This window comes from Rutidosis leptorrhynchoides, chromosome 5, assembly GCF_046630445.1.
Source record: "Rutidosis leptorrhynchoides isolate AG116_Rl617_1_P2 chromosome 5, CSIRO_AGI_Rlap_v1, whole genome shotgun sequence".
Classification (NCBI taxonomy): domain Eukaryota; kingdom Viridiplantae; phylum Streptophyta; class Magnoliopsida; order Asterales; family Asteraceae; genus Rutidosis; species Rutidosis leptorrhynchoides.
In genome coordinates this window covers 168,435,984-168,456,302 of record NC_092337.1, presented here as the reverse complement: position 1 = coordinate 168,456,302, position 20,319 = coordinate 168,435,984, and positions in this window count along the sequence as shown.

Sequence of the window (20,319 nt, the reverse complement as noted above, 5' to 3'; positions counted from 1 at the left end):
CTAATTTGTTAAGACAAATATTGACCAACATATAAATATATATACTTTAATTTAGGTTCGTGAATCCGAGGCCAACCTTCCACTTGTTCAATGCCATCATATGTAATTCAACTACGAAATACAGTATTGTGAATTTCATTACTCCCTTTTTAAATGCTTTTGTAATATATATTTTTGGGACTGAGAACACATGCGCTGATTTTATAAATGTTTGACGAAATAGACACAAGTACTCAAAAATTACATTCTATGGTTGGATTATCGAAATCGAATATCACCCTTTTAGCTTGGTAACCTAAGAATTAGGGAACAGTACCCCCTAATTGACGCGAATCCTAAAGATAGATCTATGGTCCTAACAAACCCCATCCGAGGTACGGATGCTTTAGTACTTCGATTTTTATACAGACGAGAGGATTCTATTATACAGACGAGAGGATTCTGTTGTAGGGATATTCTATATGCATCTTGTTAATGTCGGTTACCAGGTGTTCACCATATGAATGATTTTACCTTAATGCAGACGAGAGGATTCTGTTTGAGGATTATGTTTATGAAAAATGACAATGTTGTGGTCTATTATATTATTGGAAATGATTTTACCTTTATGCGAATGAGAGGATTCTGCTATTAGAATTATGTTTAATAAAAATCTTGTGGTTTATTAAAATAATGGAAATGAATGATTATGATAAACTAATGAACTCACCAACCTTTTGGTTAACACTTGAAAGCATGTTTATTCTCAGGATTGAAAGAAATCTTTCGCTGTGCATTTGCTCAATTTAAAGATATTACTTGGAGTCATTCATGGCATATTTCAAAAGACGTTGCATTCAAGTCGTTGAATTCAGTAAAGATTATGATTAAGTAAATGACAGATTAAATCAATTATAGATGAATATTATGAAATGGTATGCATTTTGTCAACTTTCGATGTAATAAAAGTTGGTCTTTCAAAAAGAATGCAATGTTTGTAAAATGTATCATATAGATGTCAAATACCTCGCAATATAAACATATGTTATTGTATTCTTTCTTATAGATTAGGACGGGTCTTTACATCGAACATGATAAAATCGAAGTACTAAAGCAGTTCAAATTCTCTGACTGGGGCTTGTTAGTGCCCATAGATCTATCTTTATGATTCGCTTCAATTAGGGTGTCTATTCCCTAATTCTTAGATTACCAGACTAAAAAGGGGCATATTCGATTTAATAAATTTAACCATAGAATGTAGTTTCTCGTACTTGTGTCTATTTTGTAAAATATTTATAAAAGTGCATGTATTCTCATCCCAAAAGATATTAGATTTTAAAAGTGGGACTATAACTCACTTTCACAGATTTTTACTTCGTCGGGAAGTAAGACTTGGCCACGGGTTGATTCACGAACCTATAACAAATGTATACATATATATCAAAGTATGATCGAAATATATTCACAACATTTTTTATTACGTTTCAACGATTTAAGTTTGTTAAGTTAGCAGTTCAACGTTAGTAATCTACAACTAGTTGTCCACAGTTAGATGTACAGAAATAAATCAATATATATTATCTTGAATCAATCCACAACCCAGTGTATACAAGTCTCATGCTAGATCACAACTCAAAGTATATATATTATTTTGGAATCAAGCTCAACCATGTATAGCTAACTCAAGCATTACTGAATATAGAGTGTCTATGGTTGTTCCCAAATAATATATATAGATGGGTCGATATGATATGTTAAAACATTGTATACGTGTCTATGGTATCCCAAGATTACATAGTATATGTTAGAATACATGTATAATACAATATAAGTTAGTTAAGTTATGATTTGTATAGATTTGTTACAAATTTCACGTAGCTACAACAAGCAAAATTATCCAATCTTGTTTTACCCATAACTTCTTCGTTTTATATCTGTTTTGAGTGATTCAAGTTGCTATGGTTTCATAATGAACTAAAATTTATGAAACTAAACTGAAAAAGTATAAGTTTATAGTCGGAAATACAGGTTAAAAGTCAATTTTGTAAGAGGTAGTCATTTCAGTCGAAAGAACGACGTCTTGATTACCATTTTTGAAAAACATACTTCCACTTTGAGTTTAACCATGATTTTTGGATATAGTAACATGTTCATATGAAATATTATTTTTCCAGAAAACAAACTTCCAATTCAAAGATTAAGATAGTTTTTATTTTTCTAACCCAAAATAGCCCCCGGTTTCACTATGACGGCGTATGTCCAGTTTTACGGTGTTCTTCGTATTTCCAGGTTTTAAATCATTAAGTTAGCATATCATATATATATATATATAGAACATGTGTTTAGTTGATTTTAAAAGTTAAGTTAGAAGGATTAACTTTGTTTACGAACAAGTTTAGAATTAACTAAACTATGTTCTAGTGATTACAAGTTTAAATCTTCGAATAAGATAGTTATATATGTATGAATTGAATGATGTTATGAACATCATTACTACCTCAAGTTTAGTATGTAAACCTACTGGAAGTGACAAAAAATGATCTAGCTTCAAAGGATCTTGGATGGCTTGAAAGTTCTTGAAGTAGAATCATGACATGAAAACAAATTCAAGTAAGATTTCCACTCGAATTAAGATTGTTTATAGTTATAGAAATTGAATCAAAGTTTGAATATGAGTATTACCTTGAATTAGAAAGATAACCTACTATAAGTAACAAAGGTTTCTTGATCTTAGATGATTACTTGGAATGGATTAGAAAGCTTGGTAGTAGACTTGCAAACTTGAAAGTATTCTTGATTTTATGAAACTAGAACTTATAGAATTTATGAAGAACACTTAGATCTTGAAGATAGAACTTGAGAGAGATTAATTAGATGAAGAAAATTTAAGAATGAAAGTGTTTGTATGTGTTTTTGGTCGTTGGTATATGGATTAGATATAAAGGATGTGTAAGTTTGTTTTCTTGTAAATAATTCATGAATGATTTATAATACTTTTGTAATTTTGTGAGATATTTCATGCTATTTGCCAAATGATTATTTCCACATATTTGATGACTCATTAAAGGCTGCTAAGAGCTGATCATTGAATGTATATACCAATAGTATATACAATTAGAAGCTGGGTATTGTACGATTACGAGTACCGAACGAATACGAGTAGAATTCTTGATGAAAATGTATGAGAATGCAATTGTAACCAATTTTGTTAAGTACAAGTATTTTGATATGTGCCTTGAAGTCTTCCAAAAGTATATTAATACATCTTAATACACCACATGTATATACATTTTAACTGAGTCGTTAAGTCGTCGTTAGTCGTTACATGTAAGTATTGTTTCGAAACCTTTAAGTTAACGATCTTGTTAAATGTAATTAATCCATTGTTATTATATTTAAATGAGATGTTAAATTGTTATGTTAATATATATGTTAAAATACAATTACAACGATAATCGTTACATATATATATTGTTTCGAAATCCTTAAGTTAGTAATCTAATTTTACTTGTGTAGTTCAATGTTAATACACTTAATGATATAATTAATTATCATTTTATCATGTTAAACATAGTGTGTTCATATCTTAATACAATACATATGTATTTATTTTAATTACAACGTTGTTATAACGATAATCGTTATATATATCGTTTTGAGTTTCTTAATTCAATAATCTCATTTTATGTATATAACTCATTGTTAATATACTTAGTGAGATACTATATATCATAATATCATGTTAACTATATATATATATCCATATATATATATATATATATATATATATATATATATATATATATATATATATATATATATATATATCATCCTATAGTTCTTACAAGTTTTAACGTTCGTGAATCGCCAGTCAACTCGGGTGGTCAATTGTCTACATGAAACTCATTTCAATTAATCAAGTCTTAACAAGTTTGATTGCTTAACATGTTGGAAACATTTAATCATTCAAATATAATTTTCATTTAGTATATAATCATGTAAAAGTTCAGGTCACTACAGCGTTGGGTGTAAAAAGCTCAAATTACAGGTCTGCTGCTGTTCTTGCTCAATCGTGCGTTTGAGGCACTCAACTGTACTAGAGAAGTGTCCATCTGTGCGAGTGAGACACTAAACCATGTGAGTGAGTTTGAAAATCACTCGTACAAGTGATAGGTCAGTGGTGCGAGTGACGATACTCACCCGTACGAGTGAGAATAGTCAGCCGCACGATTGAGACCTCATCCGTGCGAGTGATAGTGTTTGTATGTTTGTGTCAAGTGCAATTCTGACCCATTTACTATGTTACCGTGTTTAATTTATTCAGATGTGTAACCTGGTTGAACAGTGTACTGATAACTCCTAAATTATACAGTATTTTGATAAGATTTTGAGGAGTTATCTTGGTATTTTAAAGTCATTTCAATGCTAAAACACACTAAAATGGGTAAAAAAGGGAAAATATGTATTTTTGATATTTTGTTTAACTTATGTGCAAAACAGGAACAAAAATAGTAAAAAACGAAGAAAATGAGATGAAGCCGCCGGCCTGTGGGCATTAAAGTCGCCGGCTTTCCTGAAGATATCCAGAATGTTCTAGACTTGATCGTATAAAGTGATGAACTTGGAGCCAAAGAAAAAAAATAGAGTAAAGCCGCTGGCTTCACCCTGAAGCCGCCGGCCTTAGTAACACGGTTTCTCGACTTGTCAACCAAGTTCAAGTAAAAATTGAAACAAAATCAAAAATATTACCGGATCCTTGAAGCCACCGGCCTGCTACCAAAGCTGCCGGCTTAATTATAACGGTTACGCGTTTTTGTGCTTGCGGATCAAGTTTAACTTGCAGAAGAATTCACCGACTCAAGGAAGCCGCCGGCTTGGCCACCGTTTTGAAACACTATAAATAAAGGCCTTAGGTCAGAGTTTTATCATTAGAACAGTTTTACTCTGCATTCAGAGCAAAAACACGAATTAGTTAGAATTTTATTTTTTCAACATTCAAGTTCAGTACTCAATCATTTGTTTTTCAATCTCCTCTATGTCGGTATGATCTTTTATCTTAATTCTTATCTTTTATTTGTTTTTACTTTAGTTATGGGCTAACAGCCTTACATATGCTTGAATCATGTAACACTCTGTGATCAATTGCCTAAATAATTAAACTGTATGGAAGAAAACAGGAACCCGAATTTGGGACATGAAGCCGCCGGCTTCATGAACCAAAGTCGCCGGCTTTATCTGATAATTTTATTATTCGTATGTAATTTATACTCAGATCAAATTACAAAGTATTCGACAGAATTATTCAACAAATCCAACGAAGCCGCTGGCTTCGTTGACAAAGCCGCCGGCTTTATGTGATAAAAACAGAAACTGTATTTTGACAGAATCTCTGGAATTCCTGTTATGTTGTATGTCTTATTAAAGCACCACCGTTAGATTAATCTAATTTACATTAATCAATTATTATTAGGTTTTAACTAGAACATCACTAGGTTTAAAACTTGATAAACTTAAACATAATCGGATTAATTTAGTTATGAGAATTATAGCTAGTAACTATAACTAGGGTTTGGTTAATTACACTAGATCCATTATCAGGTCTTAATGCAAATAAGAAATCTAGCCCTCTATTTTAGGATTAACTTGATCAATAAACTTGGATTAGATATTCTTAAGTCAATAACGAATATGAATTTGGTATTAATTCAAAAAGGCAATTGTGAACAAAGTGTGAAAGATTCAAGCATGTGTTCTCTTTATTATTGTTTATCTTTTCTATTTATTTACTTGCAATTTATCTGTTCTTTTTTTTAATCATCATTTAAGTCTTAAAACCCAGATTTATATTCTAAAATCCACTCGTTCTCTTGGGACGAATCTTAACTTACTAAATACTAAACTACATCTGATCGGGTTTTGTTGCTCGTTAAGGTGTTAAAAGTAAAAAATTAAGATATTTTAAATTTAAAAGTAGATTAAAAAGGCACGCATTATTGCACACACTTTTGACACATCATATACTAACTAGAGGTATGATATTCTCAGGTGATAAACGGAAATGTGAAGGCTCAGTGATATAAGACAACAGAGTACTTGTGCTTCCAAGTGAGTGAGACTATCTTTATGGATGTGATTATACAGTGGCAAGTATAGTGATCTGTGCCATGCTTAGGACTAGACTGTTTAGGAGTCTGTGACCAGTGCAGTGACTATATGTGATTATGTGCGCACCCAGTGCTAACGTCAAGGGTGAATTCTAACGTAACATCGATGGTGTTCCTGACGTAAGAGGTCAACCCTATTTACCTTAGTGTCGGGTAATAGTGTTGGGTCCATAAATTACTGATTGGTAGTATAGTGTGAACGACGAGTGTGTCACGTCTAGAAGACTATACCAGTGATTCAGTAATGAAGGCTATTGGTGGATTCTAGCTTGATCAGCTATGGGTTGCCGGTCCTCTTATTTATGGATTTGAGTGATTTAGTGACCAGTGCCCTTAAGTTGTGCTTGATGCTTGTAGTGATGTCCACCCAGATATTGCCATTCACTTAGCGTTATGCTAATTCTCCTACAGTGTTTTGCCTTACAGGTGTGTAATAATAGTTTTTGGTGGGTATTGCCGTTATGCTAATTTCCTCACAGTATTTTGCCCTGCATTTGTGTAATAATAGTTTGGGTTAAAGTCAAAAATAGGCTACAAAATTACACAAATGTACCGATGTCGCCCACAAACTCATTTCCGTCCTACTGTCGCCTACAAACTTTCAGATAGTGTACCGATGTAAATAAAAACTTTCAAAAAGTGTACCAATGTAAACAAAAATGACTTGCTACCGGCTAAACTGGTTAAAATCAACACGTGTCGTTCGTGGATTGGATCTTAATTCTTAAAAAAAAATCAGGTCAAAATTAGTATGTAACAGGTCAAAACTATAAAATGTTGATATTAGCACATTTTTTGAAAGTTTGTAGGCGACAGTAGGACAAAAAATGAGTTTTTGGGAGACATCGGTACATTTGTGTAAGTTTGTAGCCTATTTTTGGTTTTAACCCTAATAGTTTTTGGTGGGTTTTGTCGGGCAGCTGCAGATGTTTGACACAGTGATACTCTGATGATTTTTGTAATAAATAATATGTTTAAATGGTTTGTAGTAATAACGTAACACCTGTGATTTTCTGTGATCATATATTTATGTATTTAATATATGATGTATAATTTATAAGTCTTCCGCTGTGTATTATATATATATATATATATATATATATATATATATATATATATATATATATATATATATATATATATATATATATATATATATATATATATATATATATATATATATATATATATATATAAAGTACGGTGTTACATCTTATGATATAAATAAAAAGACATGTTAACAAATATTGTGTAGACTGGTTGAGTGCAAATTAGGATTTATAGGTTATTAAGATGGATCATTTGTTTACACTCCACAACCTCTGTATCCTAATTGTAGTAGCTGATCACATCAGCCAATGTTGCTCTAAGAGGCATTACAGTAGAAATTGTAGGGACAAATGAAGATTGTTGGTGCATATAAGTCCCTAGTTCATATCAACCGACGCTAATCAAGTTGAACGGGCCTGCCGAAATACATTCGGGCCAAACGAATGACCGAATCCCATTGAGTATAAATAGAGGTTCAAGGCTTCATTTGTTGATTGATCACTCTATTAGGTTCCTGGCATTTTCTCTCCATCTCCAGCTGATCCAAAAACCCACCAAGTCGAATAATGACTCTAGGCGTCGATCTAATCCGTTCTAAACAATCCGGTTCGACTCAATCGACACCCGAAAGTCAACGATTCGCTAGAACATCGATCCGAAGATCCGAATAGCTCATACAAAGTGGTATCGGAGCCTACGGTTGTAGGATCGAATTGTTTCCAGCGAAAAATTGTTTTTGAGTTGTTAAAAAATTGAATTTTGAGTACTTTCACGTTTTTGGTACAAAAATTGAAAAACTCAATTTTTGGGTGTTAAAGTTCGAATTGATCAGTGATATATGTTCTTTGTCATCATACAAACACATTCCAATTTACAGATCTCATTTTGGTTTCGTATCCATTGAAAAATCTGAGTTTTTGTTTCAAAATTTTCGTTCTAAAAATCAATCGGGTTTGTTAGATCTTGTATGATTTTCGAAAATCTAAAATTGTAGAAGTATTAGAAATCGTTTTTTACCTCTATCTGCAAATTTTTAGCTCCTAATTCCATGTTTTGAGCCTCCTCCGCCACTCACCACCACAAACAGCCACCACCGCCGCCGGTTTCTGCAAAATTCACCAAGAACACCCTGTTTTCTCCCTCGGCCGTTCGTCTCACTCCCTCGGCCGTTCGTCTCACTCCCTCGACTGATAGTATCATTCACACGACCGATTGAAACGACTCGCACGGCCGATTGTCTGAAATACCTAATTTTGAAATTGTAACGAAGTGCTGCCCGATTGACATCTCACAATCGACCGACCGTCGTTTTTCAAAGATTAACTGGAAATAAATTGAAGTTGCATGTTTGATTTTACGGATTCAAGTTTCTATTGCGTGTTCTTGTGAAGAAGAAGGAAGCAACAGTGTAAATCATTTTTTCGGGGTTTGTTTTGTCACGAAGAAACAAAAAGAAAGATCAACAGATTTGTATGTTGAATGTGAAAATTATATGTTGTGGGAAGGAAGATAATAGATGAAAGAGTAGTGTTGAAGGCAACTTCTAAGAATCTGACATGTTTCCCATTTAATTAAACAAATTATAAAATATCTTTTATTTCCTGCACGTTATCAATATTGTTAGTCAATTGTTTGTGAAAAGATAATAGCTTTGATTAAAAGTAGTTTAATTAATTTGTGGGGTTGATAGTTGTCAAGTAAAAAAAAAAAGGTGTTGTCACGTGGAGCAAAATTAATTAAAAAAAGGGATCCATCTTAAATTTTGGCCAACTCTTTGAGTTTGTTTTTGGAGCTAAAAAAAAAAAAGAGGAAAAGGAGAGTTGTTTTGTTAGTTTACTTCATTATTTAGTTTATTATCGTTATTGTAATTTATCGTGATTGTAATGGATAACGGAATGGAAAAAAGTAAGGGAAAGATCTTAAAACAAGAATGGGAAAGTTTTAAGGCACTGAATACTGAGAATTTAGAGGACACAATTGCGAGGTATTGTCATCTAATATCCGAGATGGAGAATTATGGAGTTGAGTTTACACAAGCTAAGGCTGTAAAAGTTCTCAAGGAAGGACTACCTCCAAAATGGGAGTTATACATTGAGCATATTGAATCAAGCGCATGGGCTCGCAACATTAAACTTACTCTTAATTCGTCCATATCCAAGTTGAGGGAGAAGGTTTTGGAACAAAAACAAGTTAATGGAAGAGATATAGTTCACGTTCATAAGAATGATGAGTCTACATCCGTGTCTAAGAATGAGGTTGAGATTGTTAGTGATTGCGTTAAGGATGAATCTTAAGATGACAATGGTGATGCTGCTACTGAGATTAAAAATCCGGCTAGGGAAGAAGAGCATGTTGTGAATGCTGTTGCTGATAGTATTGAGAAGCTGGAGGTAGTGTCAGACAGTTTTGTGTCGGAGTCTGAAATTGAGGTCTTGAACTCGACTACCAACAGTGCATTCATGGCCAACACGTCAAGCAATGATAAGGTACACGCTAAATCTACTTCTGTTTGTTCTAAATGTATTGATTCTAAGAACGAAATTGATAGACTTGAATGTGTCATTTCTAAGGTTAGTGAAATTCCTGTAACTTGTGAGAATTGTCCAAAACTTAAGCTTGAACTTAGGAACTTAAGTTTAGAAAATCAGATAAATAAGAAGAATTATCAGGATGCAGTGTATTATCTGAACAAGCAAAAGGAGTACGTAGATGTTATTCATACTTTAGAAAATCAGGTAGGTCATTTGAAAGCAACTGTCATAGATGATCAGAAGGCCATAACTGTGTATTTGAATCAGATAGAGAGTCTTAAGGAAGAAAAGGAATCTTTTAAGATTAAATATGAAACTGAAAAGGCTAGGATTGACAATTGGCAGAGATCAAAGTATGTACTACAGACCTCCAACCCTCCTAAGGATGATAAGCAGAAAGGTGTGGGTTACAACGAGTGTGCGCCTCCTCTTATGGATGAATATTTTAATAAACCTGTTGAAAAGAGTAAGGATCTGGTTGTAGAACCAGCTTATGGTAAGCCTGAGGAGACACCAGTTAAGAGTTCTAGTAAGGTTGCTGAGAGTAAGAAACCTTTAAAGGTTGTCTATGAGACAGAGTCCGATACTGATATCGACACTGAGAAAGACAGTAAACCTTTTAAACCTGTGACTAAACCCATCACCATTTTGAAAAACCCTGAGAATGCTCGTAGGGTTAGTGCTAGTAAGAAACCAAAATCAAGAAAAGTTGAGAAGTCTGGGAATCCTAAGGAGAAGTTTGTATTTCAAACATCTGTTAAGTATGAGAAAGGACTGAACTTAGAAAATGAGTATGTTCTTACTCCACCACCTGAAGAACTTTCTAAGAGTGAGGGTCATAAGACTAGCATTGTGCCTAAGTTTGTTAACGAAGTTCTTACTAATGATGAGACAATTGAGAAGATTGTGTCAAAACCTGTTGATAGACCTGAGTCAAAACTAGGAAGAGCTACTAAATCCAAGTCCTTTAAGTCTAAATCAAAATCCAAGGTTAAGTCTGATCACAATTCTGTGGCCAAGCCTGTTATTGAGAAAGGAGACCTAGAATACAAGACTATCCCTGAGGTCCCTATAAAGACTCCAAATGTCCAAAATAGGTACATACCTCCACATAGACGGACTGTGAGTCACGAATGTAGACTTGACAGGAGAGCAGGTCATTACTCAGGTAAATTTGCTGACCGTAGAACATGTTTTGATTGCGGAGAATTAGGACATGTTGCATGGAACTGTCCAAAGAGTTATCGTACACCATATAGGAAGGTTGACCTGAACCAAACATTTAATAAAATTTGTCTAGGTCAAAATGGAAGAACAATAGAATTTTCAAGAATCGTTCAGTCTCTCATATTAAGAAACGTGCTTACACACCAACTTTCAGAACTTCCAGACCTCCTAATTTTGACTCGGCAATTGTTTATCATAAATAGTCGCCATCTAAGCGTCAGGTTTGGAAAGCTAAGTCTGATGGAGGTGGTAGTTCAAGTGGTGATGATGTGATTACAACACCATCGGGATCCACGGGAAAATGGGTGGATTTACAGGTTGTTGGTGTCAACGGGAAACCCACTGCCATTCGGGCTTGGGTTCCCATTTTGAACTAATTTTGTTTTTAAACTTTGTGTAGGTCACCATGTTTGCTTAACCTTGCTGATAGTACCTGGATTATCATCAATGAGGCGGTCCGCACATACATGCCCAGGAAATGTCTTGTATATACTTCTGTATACAACCCGAAATGAAACGTATGTTGTTGGCATCTACACAATTCGGTGTAGAATGCGTTGAGTAACGTAATTTGGTGTCAAAAATCAGTCTGATGTCGTCCCAGAAATGAAACGTCAAATGAGTAATCAATTTTTTTTTTATATTTTCTTTATTGTATTTGTTTACATTTGCATGTTAGGTAGTTTAAATTTCCGCATTTAATTTTGTTTTCTGTTTTGCATAAAATCCAAAAAGTCAAAAAGATTTTCGGTTTTAGTATTTTAGGGGGAGAAATTGGCAACATCAGAAAATACAAAAAAAATTATAAAATGAAAAATAACAAAAAAAGTAGAAAATTAAAAATTGAGTTGCTTGATCAACATGTTAGGAGATGACTGTATTACTGAACTTGCATGTTTATCGTTTGGCGCGAATAATAAGTAGTATAGATTAAATCAGTGATTATTTATATCAAGTACTATTAAGCCTTATGACTCAATCATAGAATGAGATGATCACACTCATAATCATGTAAATATCTTGATGAGGAAATCATGAAAAGATTTACAGCGATTGAATGGTAGTCACCTAATTATCACGTGTGCATATTCTAGAAATAATTGTTCAGGAATTCAACAGAAGTGAGGGTATTCCCTATTGAGATTTATACTAGACATATTTGACGATGAATATCCCCAAGCAATAATCAAAATTTGCTCTACCATTGAGTTTGACGACTAATTGGGATATTCAAGTGATCAATACAAGGTGAGGATATTTTGTACAGATATTGTATATCAAATTCTATCGGCTCGTAATGCTTGAATCTAAACATAGAAAGGTTAGCTTACATAGAGGTAAATATATTTCGAAAATAATGTTTAAAAGTATATCTAACCATCACGGGCCGTCCTTGTCTTTAAGGGAGAACACCTATTAATGATTTAAGCATCCAAAGTATTTATGAAGTCAACGAGCATATGCATAAATTTCAAATCTAGTTCCAACAAGATGAAGACAATATTCAAATGTTCGAATCAAAGAAGAATTCAAATGAAGATCAATTCACTAAACATACATTATGAAGATCAACATATTGAAGAATTCCAAGAAGCAAATTGAAGAATGCTCAATCTCAAATCATTCATAGTGTGTCGCTCTCGCGTGGCTTGGATTGTTGATCCAGGGGTTCACATTGAACTGCCGAGTATCCTTGTGCCTGTGATATACGATATACCCATTAAGACAAGAAGCAAGAAATATATTTACAGATATGTACTCTAAGTTATGCTATTACAGATGAAAAGCATGGGGTTTATAGAATTTGTGTATGCACATCTCAGAATATTCAAAATACTATGAGATCTACCCGAGCCATCTAAATCGAAGGTATAGGTTGAGGTAGAAGCCCAAGGTTGACAGGAATATTCAAAATACTGTGAGAGTACCTCCTGATCAATTAGATCAAAAGTATGTGCTAGTGATAACGGACAACGTCTGGACTTTAGTGCTCCATTGACTATCTAATACATCGTGCGATCTCAAATGAGGACTGATTCTACGATCTAATCTAGCATAGCAATATGTTAAAGTAATTAATCAACGTGATCATCAAAATGTCTATGAGGAAAGAATATGAAAGCTTAATGTGACTTGATATCTATAATCAGAGTTTTAATCTGTAGGTACTTATTCTTAAGAATTGAACGATGATGAATTGCTACTATAGTTTTGTATTGATTCCATGTTAAGATCAACATCTCACATAAATATGTGATTTTGTTTATGTTAAAATATATGTTAGTATTTCAGTGTAATTACATCTTATTTTCATACATGCATGCATATTATGAAAAATACAAAAGTATTTTTAGTGTCTTTTAGCATAAATTTTAGAAAATCCAAAAATATTTACTGTCTTATTTATTTTTTGGTTACTCATGTGATTTCAAATTGACGTATCAGACTGAAGCTGAGTTTGTGTGAAGTGCAAAAAAAAAAAATTGTTTTTGATGGTTGAAATTCAAAATTTGTTTTTCTATTTGAAAATTCAAGAGTGTTTGAATGTTTACAATGTGAAGTGAAGTTTGTATGTTTGTGACAAATGTTGAGTCAAAAAGGTTAAACCAGTGTGTGTTTGAACTGAATGTTTAATGTGACCAACATTTTGTCAAAGTTGATATACGTACGAGCCATGTAAACTGTGAGAAGAAGTTAAAGTTGGAGCTTCTGGAGTTCTGATGAAGTGAAGGAATGGCGTACGTGAAAGAAAGGAATAAAGCTGCTTAATTAGTTGTCTCGATGTTTATAATGTTTACGTTGTAAAGAAACGAGGGATTGATTATGTCTAACGTGCTCATGATTATATATGTCATTGTACTTTGTGATGTTTACATGTACAGGTTATGAAGCTTTAGAAAGATATTGAAGTTAATGTGTGGTAATCAGAACCTTCTGATTATTTATGGTCCAAACAAAGTTAAATCTTAAATTCCGTTGCTTCCAAGAAGATTTGAAGAGATTGAAGAACCTGAAGTCACAACAGACATAAGTTAGGGTTAATCTGATGACTGGTGTGCTTTGAAGATTGTTGAGTATAACTCTCCGGGTATCTAAAGAGATTTTACTCAAAGGTTCAACGAAAGTGTATTTCCTGATGATCGTGTCGACTTGCGATTATAATTGGAATATTACAAGGATAAAAATGAAGAGAGAAAGTATGTACCATACAAAGGAGTTTATTGGTGCATAATGAAAGTCAAGTGAAGCTAAAAGTAACGCCACATCCTAGGGGGAGTGTGTTGATCCTCAATGATGGTGTATAAGTCTGGCTAAAGAATGATTATTGATAGAACTAGGTCCTAGGGGGAGTTTGTTGGTGCATATAAGTCCCTAGTTCATATCAACCGACGCTAATCAAGTTGAACGGGCCTGACGAAAGACATTCGGGCCAAACGAATGACAGAAGCCCTTTGAGTATTAATAGAGGTTCAAGGCTTCATTTGTTGATTGATCACTCTATTAGGTTCCTGGCGTTTTCTCTCCATCTCCAGCTGATCCAAAAACCCACCAAGTCGAATAACGACTCTAGGTGTCGATTTAATCCGATCTAAACAATCCGGTTCGACTCAATCGACAACCGAAAGTCAACGATTTGCTAGAACATCGATCCGAAGATCCGAATAGCTCATACAAAGATGCAAATGTTGGAAGCTTAGCACGTGAAACATGTGAAAGAGTTGCTAAAGCGGATGGAAAGATGTTGGCTTTGGTTCGAAATGAGATGATTACGCAATCGATGTGTCTTCAAGAATCCCTTTTGTTTGTCATAACTCATAAGTCAAACCTTCGAGTAATTGCAAGTCAACCTTCAAAACAACACTATCATGCCTTAGATAGTTAGAGCCCAAGGTAGCTAAAGAATGGGTAACATGTCAAGATGATTACAACGAGTTAGGTTGAGGTTTCAACACTTTTTTTCCCATTTTCTAAATAGAGTATTATATGTTTACCGGAATAGAGTTAGTATACCAAGTTATAATTTTATACAATTAAATACTTTCGACCCATTTAACCCGTTTCTTTTGTAGCTAATCTTTAAACGAACCCTTTGCGAATGTACCACAAACCAGATTATATCCATATATAAGTAAATAGTTCAGATTTATCACTAATTTCAAGATAATTAAAGAAGTAGCCAGGGTCGGATCTACTTTGGGGCAACCGGGGTCATCCGTTCCCGACGTTTGAAAATTATACACAATTTTTTTTAATTAAATATTAATAAAATGACACTAAAGCTATGTATTATATAATAAATGTACGAAATATACAACAAGTGTGCTATATAGATTAATTGGTTAGCGCTCCTTGTTAACATCTTAATGGTACCAGGCAAGGTTGTAAAAGACGCGAGTCGGGGGTGCATCGGCCATGCCTAAAAAACGACGTGTCGGACACAACGTCGACGCAACGGGAACGCAACGGTTGTTGACTAACGTTGATTTTTTTAAATAGTTATATTAAATATATATTTATATATAATATTATCTAGATCGAATCTTAAAATATAAACTATATTTACCATAACATGAACAATATACAATTATTAACAAAATTAAAAAAAATAAAAAATTAACGTGTTATATATATATGTAACACGTACTTTTTTTTAAAGACACATCGGATATTAATACTTATTACATACCCTTATATATAAACATGATTATCACAAATCATTCATTAATTACAATATTACAAAATGGCATGTGTTACGGTAAAGACCGTTCACATATAAAAAAGATTAGACATCAGAGTTCGACTTTGTCAAACATATCTTCAATAAGTCAACTCCCTTCTAGCTATCATGCCAAAAGATCCAAACCTGCAAGGGAGGAGGTGAGGGGTTAACACGATGCTAAGTGAATAGAACTACCTAGTAGATCTAGCATACAATAGCAACTTGTACAACAATAAACAAACTATTAGCAAAAAATATCCAACTACAAGAGGACCGACGACTTGTACGGGCCTTTCACCACTAGCTGATTTGGCTAGAGTCTACCGATAGTTCCCGTTACTGGCTCTCTCGTATAGCAATCCAGACGTAGGAGATGTGTCATTCAAATCTATACCATGAGATAGTAACACTCAAACCTAACCTGACAGATAAAGGTTGACCTCTTAAGTCCAGCCTGAATGATAAAGGCCGGCTCCTCAAACCCATCTCAACAGATCGAAGTTGTCATCACATCATGCACATATATTCACATACAACAACACGATCATATCAATTAATAATCTAATGCATGAAAAGCAATCTAACTCGTGGCAATGTAATAGTACAATATAATCCAAGTAGCACAACTTGTTAGTCTATGCTACACCCAGAGATAGTTCACTCACCGATTACCAGCTCGAGAAGGTGCTAATTTGCTTTAGACACACCTAATCTTATTGTAATATGATTATGAATTCATCCACAGGGAGCAGCGTGTCATGACCCGGAAAATTTCGACTTATTTTGAACTTAATTCTCTAAATGATTTCATAATTCTGACACGATAAGCAAAGTCTGTAAAGTTGAATCTCAAAATTTTTGAACTATTTTTGTACATTCATTTGACTTCGACCATTTCCGACGATTCACGAATAATTAATTGTAAATATATATATATATATATATATATATATATATATATATATATATATATATATATATATATATATATATATATATATATATATATATATATATATTAATTTGAAATATAATTTAAAATATTATATATGAGTTAATTATTTATGTAAATAAAATAATATATGATATTATTATTAACATAAATCTATATATATATATATATATATATATATATATATATATATATATATAGTATATTGAAAATGAATGATTTCGGGCGTAATTAGTAAACGTCATAAACACTCGGTTGTCATTTCGCTAATGTTCATATAAATCAAATACGAATTTATGAAGATTTAAATTGAAAGTTGGATCGTAAATTGATTACGAAGATTTTAGGTTTGATAGAAATATTTTTATCTTTTTAGCTTAAATTTTAATACTCCGTACATATCACTTGGAACTTAAAACAAATATTAGGCAAATCTTTTCATCAGGTTTTATACAGTTAATGACCGAAATATATAAATGGATTTAAATTTTAAAAAATGGGATTTTTCTGAATTAAATTTATCCGTAATTGTTTAGCAATGGACACGATATAATACCCAAGCTAAGTGTCGGCAGTATAATAGTTTGTATGTCCGTGATATTTTGTTAATCAATTACTGTGTTTGGTGTTACCTACATTATATTTAATTGTTATATTCTATCTATATATACATGCCATATATTCCACTTCATGAATCAACCATGAACACCTTCACCTTTCGACACCACCACCGCCTGCCACCCTAAACTATCATAAACATCTTGTAAAACGTCACCATCGCTGCTGCAAATTCTGGGTGTTCTATTCGAAATAAACAGCCACACCCACCACCTTTCTCTTCACCCTTCTTCTTTGTGAGCACACCCAAACAACCACCATTTTCGTCCTCTACTTCTGTTTTCTGTATAACCACCAAGAACAACCATTATCCTTCGTGTATAACCACCAAGAACAACCATTATCCTTCGTGTATAACCACCAAGAACAACCATTATCCTTTCTCTCTCTCCCTCTTTTCTTATCGGGAAATCACCACGCATCCCACCATCATGAACCGCCACTTCCACCACCGTATCACCTTTCTTCACCTTTCTTCTTCATGAACCCATTTAACCATTTAAACACCACCTACAATATTATGTTTTCTAGTTTCATTCAATCATCACAACACCCACCACCTTCCATCGTGAAACCAATTTTGTTTTCTGTTTCTTTCAGGAACTTCATCACCACCACCTGTTATCTACAGACACCACCTATAATCACCATCTAAACTACTACTGTGCTGCTACGGTTATTGCTTCTGTTTACTCAATTAAACGTCACCATTAAATCACCATAAAGACTGCAGCTACACTTGCCATGTTTTTGTTTTCTGTTTATATTCGAACCCAACCATCAACACCTGCTCTCTTCTGCTTCCTGTCCGAACAACCACGTTAAACCACCTTCGAAACTGCTGCTACATCGATGTTTTTCTACTGCTATTAATTCTGTTTCTTTTCGCTGTGTAAAAACCCAAAGACATCGAGACCCATTTAAGATGATGATGAATAGTGTAATTTAAGTGGTGATGATTACTCGATGATATCAGGTTCCTGTTCGATTATGATGGTAACGATGATGAGCAGTTGAAGATGATATAAGTGATGCTTTGATGGTGATGATGTATCGGAGAAAATGATGATGAATTTATGATAAATAGCTTCGTACATAATAAATAAATAATCGGGTGAGTTTAAACAAAAACAAACAAGTGGTGTAGTGGTCTGAAGGGTGTTTGTTAAGCGAAAGGTCACCGGTTCGAGCCCGGGCAGCGACATTTATTTTTTTTAAAGCTTATTCTTTAAGGTATTATTATTATTATTATTATTATTATTATTATTATTATTATTATTATTATTATTATTACTATTATTATTATTATTTTTATTATTATTATTATTATTTTATTATTATTATTATTATTATTATTATTATTATTATTATTATTACTATTATTATTATTAATTATTGTTATTATTGTTAAGTTAATTATTATTATTACTATCATTAATATAATTTATATTACTATCATTATTATCATTATTATCAACATAAGTATTATTATTAATATTAACATTAATATGATTATCAATATTAGTATTGTTATTATTAAAAATTATTATCATGTATGCTAAAATTATTATTTTATTATCATTAAAACTATCATTATTATTATTATTTGAATTATCATTATTTTTTTATCATTTTTATTTTTAATATAATTAATCTTATGAATATTATAATTATTGTTGTTATTATCATTATTAATACTATCTTTAACATTAATATTATTATTTTTAACATTATTATTACTATCATTTTTGTATATTATTATTATTATCAATATTACTATTACTATTATTATTAGTATTACAATAAAAATTAGTATATAAAAATATATTTAACAAAACTATATTAATATTTTATCTAAAGAATATAAAATAAAATATGAAACCTATTAAGTATAACAATTATATCAGTAATAATAATATATAAATTTATTCGACTATAATTATATGTGTTAATATATATATAAATGATATAGGTTCGTGAATCCGAGGCAAACCCTGCATTGTTCAGTTCAGTCGTATGCATATTTTTACTACAAAATATCGTATCTTGAGTTTCATTTTCTCCTTTTTTAAATGCTTTTGCAATATATATTTTTGGGCTGAGAATAGATGCTCTGTTTGTGACGAACCAGAAATTTTCGACCAAATTTAAACTTAATCTTTATATGTTTCCGACACGATAAGAAAAGTCTGTAACGTTGTGTCTAAAAATTTTTGGAACTCTATTCATGTAATCAATTACCATTTGACTGTGCTCAACGATTCACGAACATTTATGTGTATATAGATATATGTATATAATATATAGTTATAATAATTGAAAATGTTAACAAAGTATTGGATGTATAATACTTTACATGAACGTATTTGTTTCAATATATGTTTAATATATTTATCAACGGAATTAAAAGATAATATCAAATGATTGAATTATCAGATACATTGTGATTATTATTACGGGTCTCTTTATGAGGTCCACTCTGATTTAAGAAATATGTCCTTTTTATCAGTATTCGAAATATATGGTAAAGTGATTTACAAGTAAGAACAAATGAGTCAATTAACGGGAATTAGAAAAAAGTTAGTGGAGATTCTTGTTTGATTTCCAATACAAGCTTTACTATATTTCACTCATGACTTTTGTTAAGATAACAATTTAGTTTTCATATTATTTAATGTGAAAGTGAAATTAGGGAATATTGATAACTTAGAAAATAGATATCGACAAGTTAAGTAAATCGACGTTTTACATTAAAATGATTTCATATGTTTAATTATCCTTTAGGCTTAACCCTTTGAATAAACTGTAATTTAAAAATATAAAACCCGTATTACTCTATATGTGATTTTACTTTCTTAAATGAAAATGTTTTATGATATAACAATTTATATTAAAAACTTTTAATGATTTTGAATATAAGTAGTTTTGAAAAACTATAAATTATATCATTAAATAAAGATTTCGAATATATATATATATATATATATATATATATATATATATATATATATATTATCGTTTAGAAATTTGTATACAAATATATATATATATATATATATATATATATATATATATATA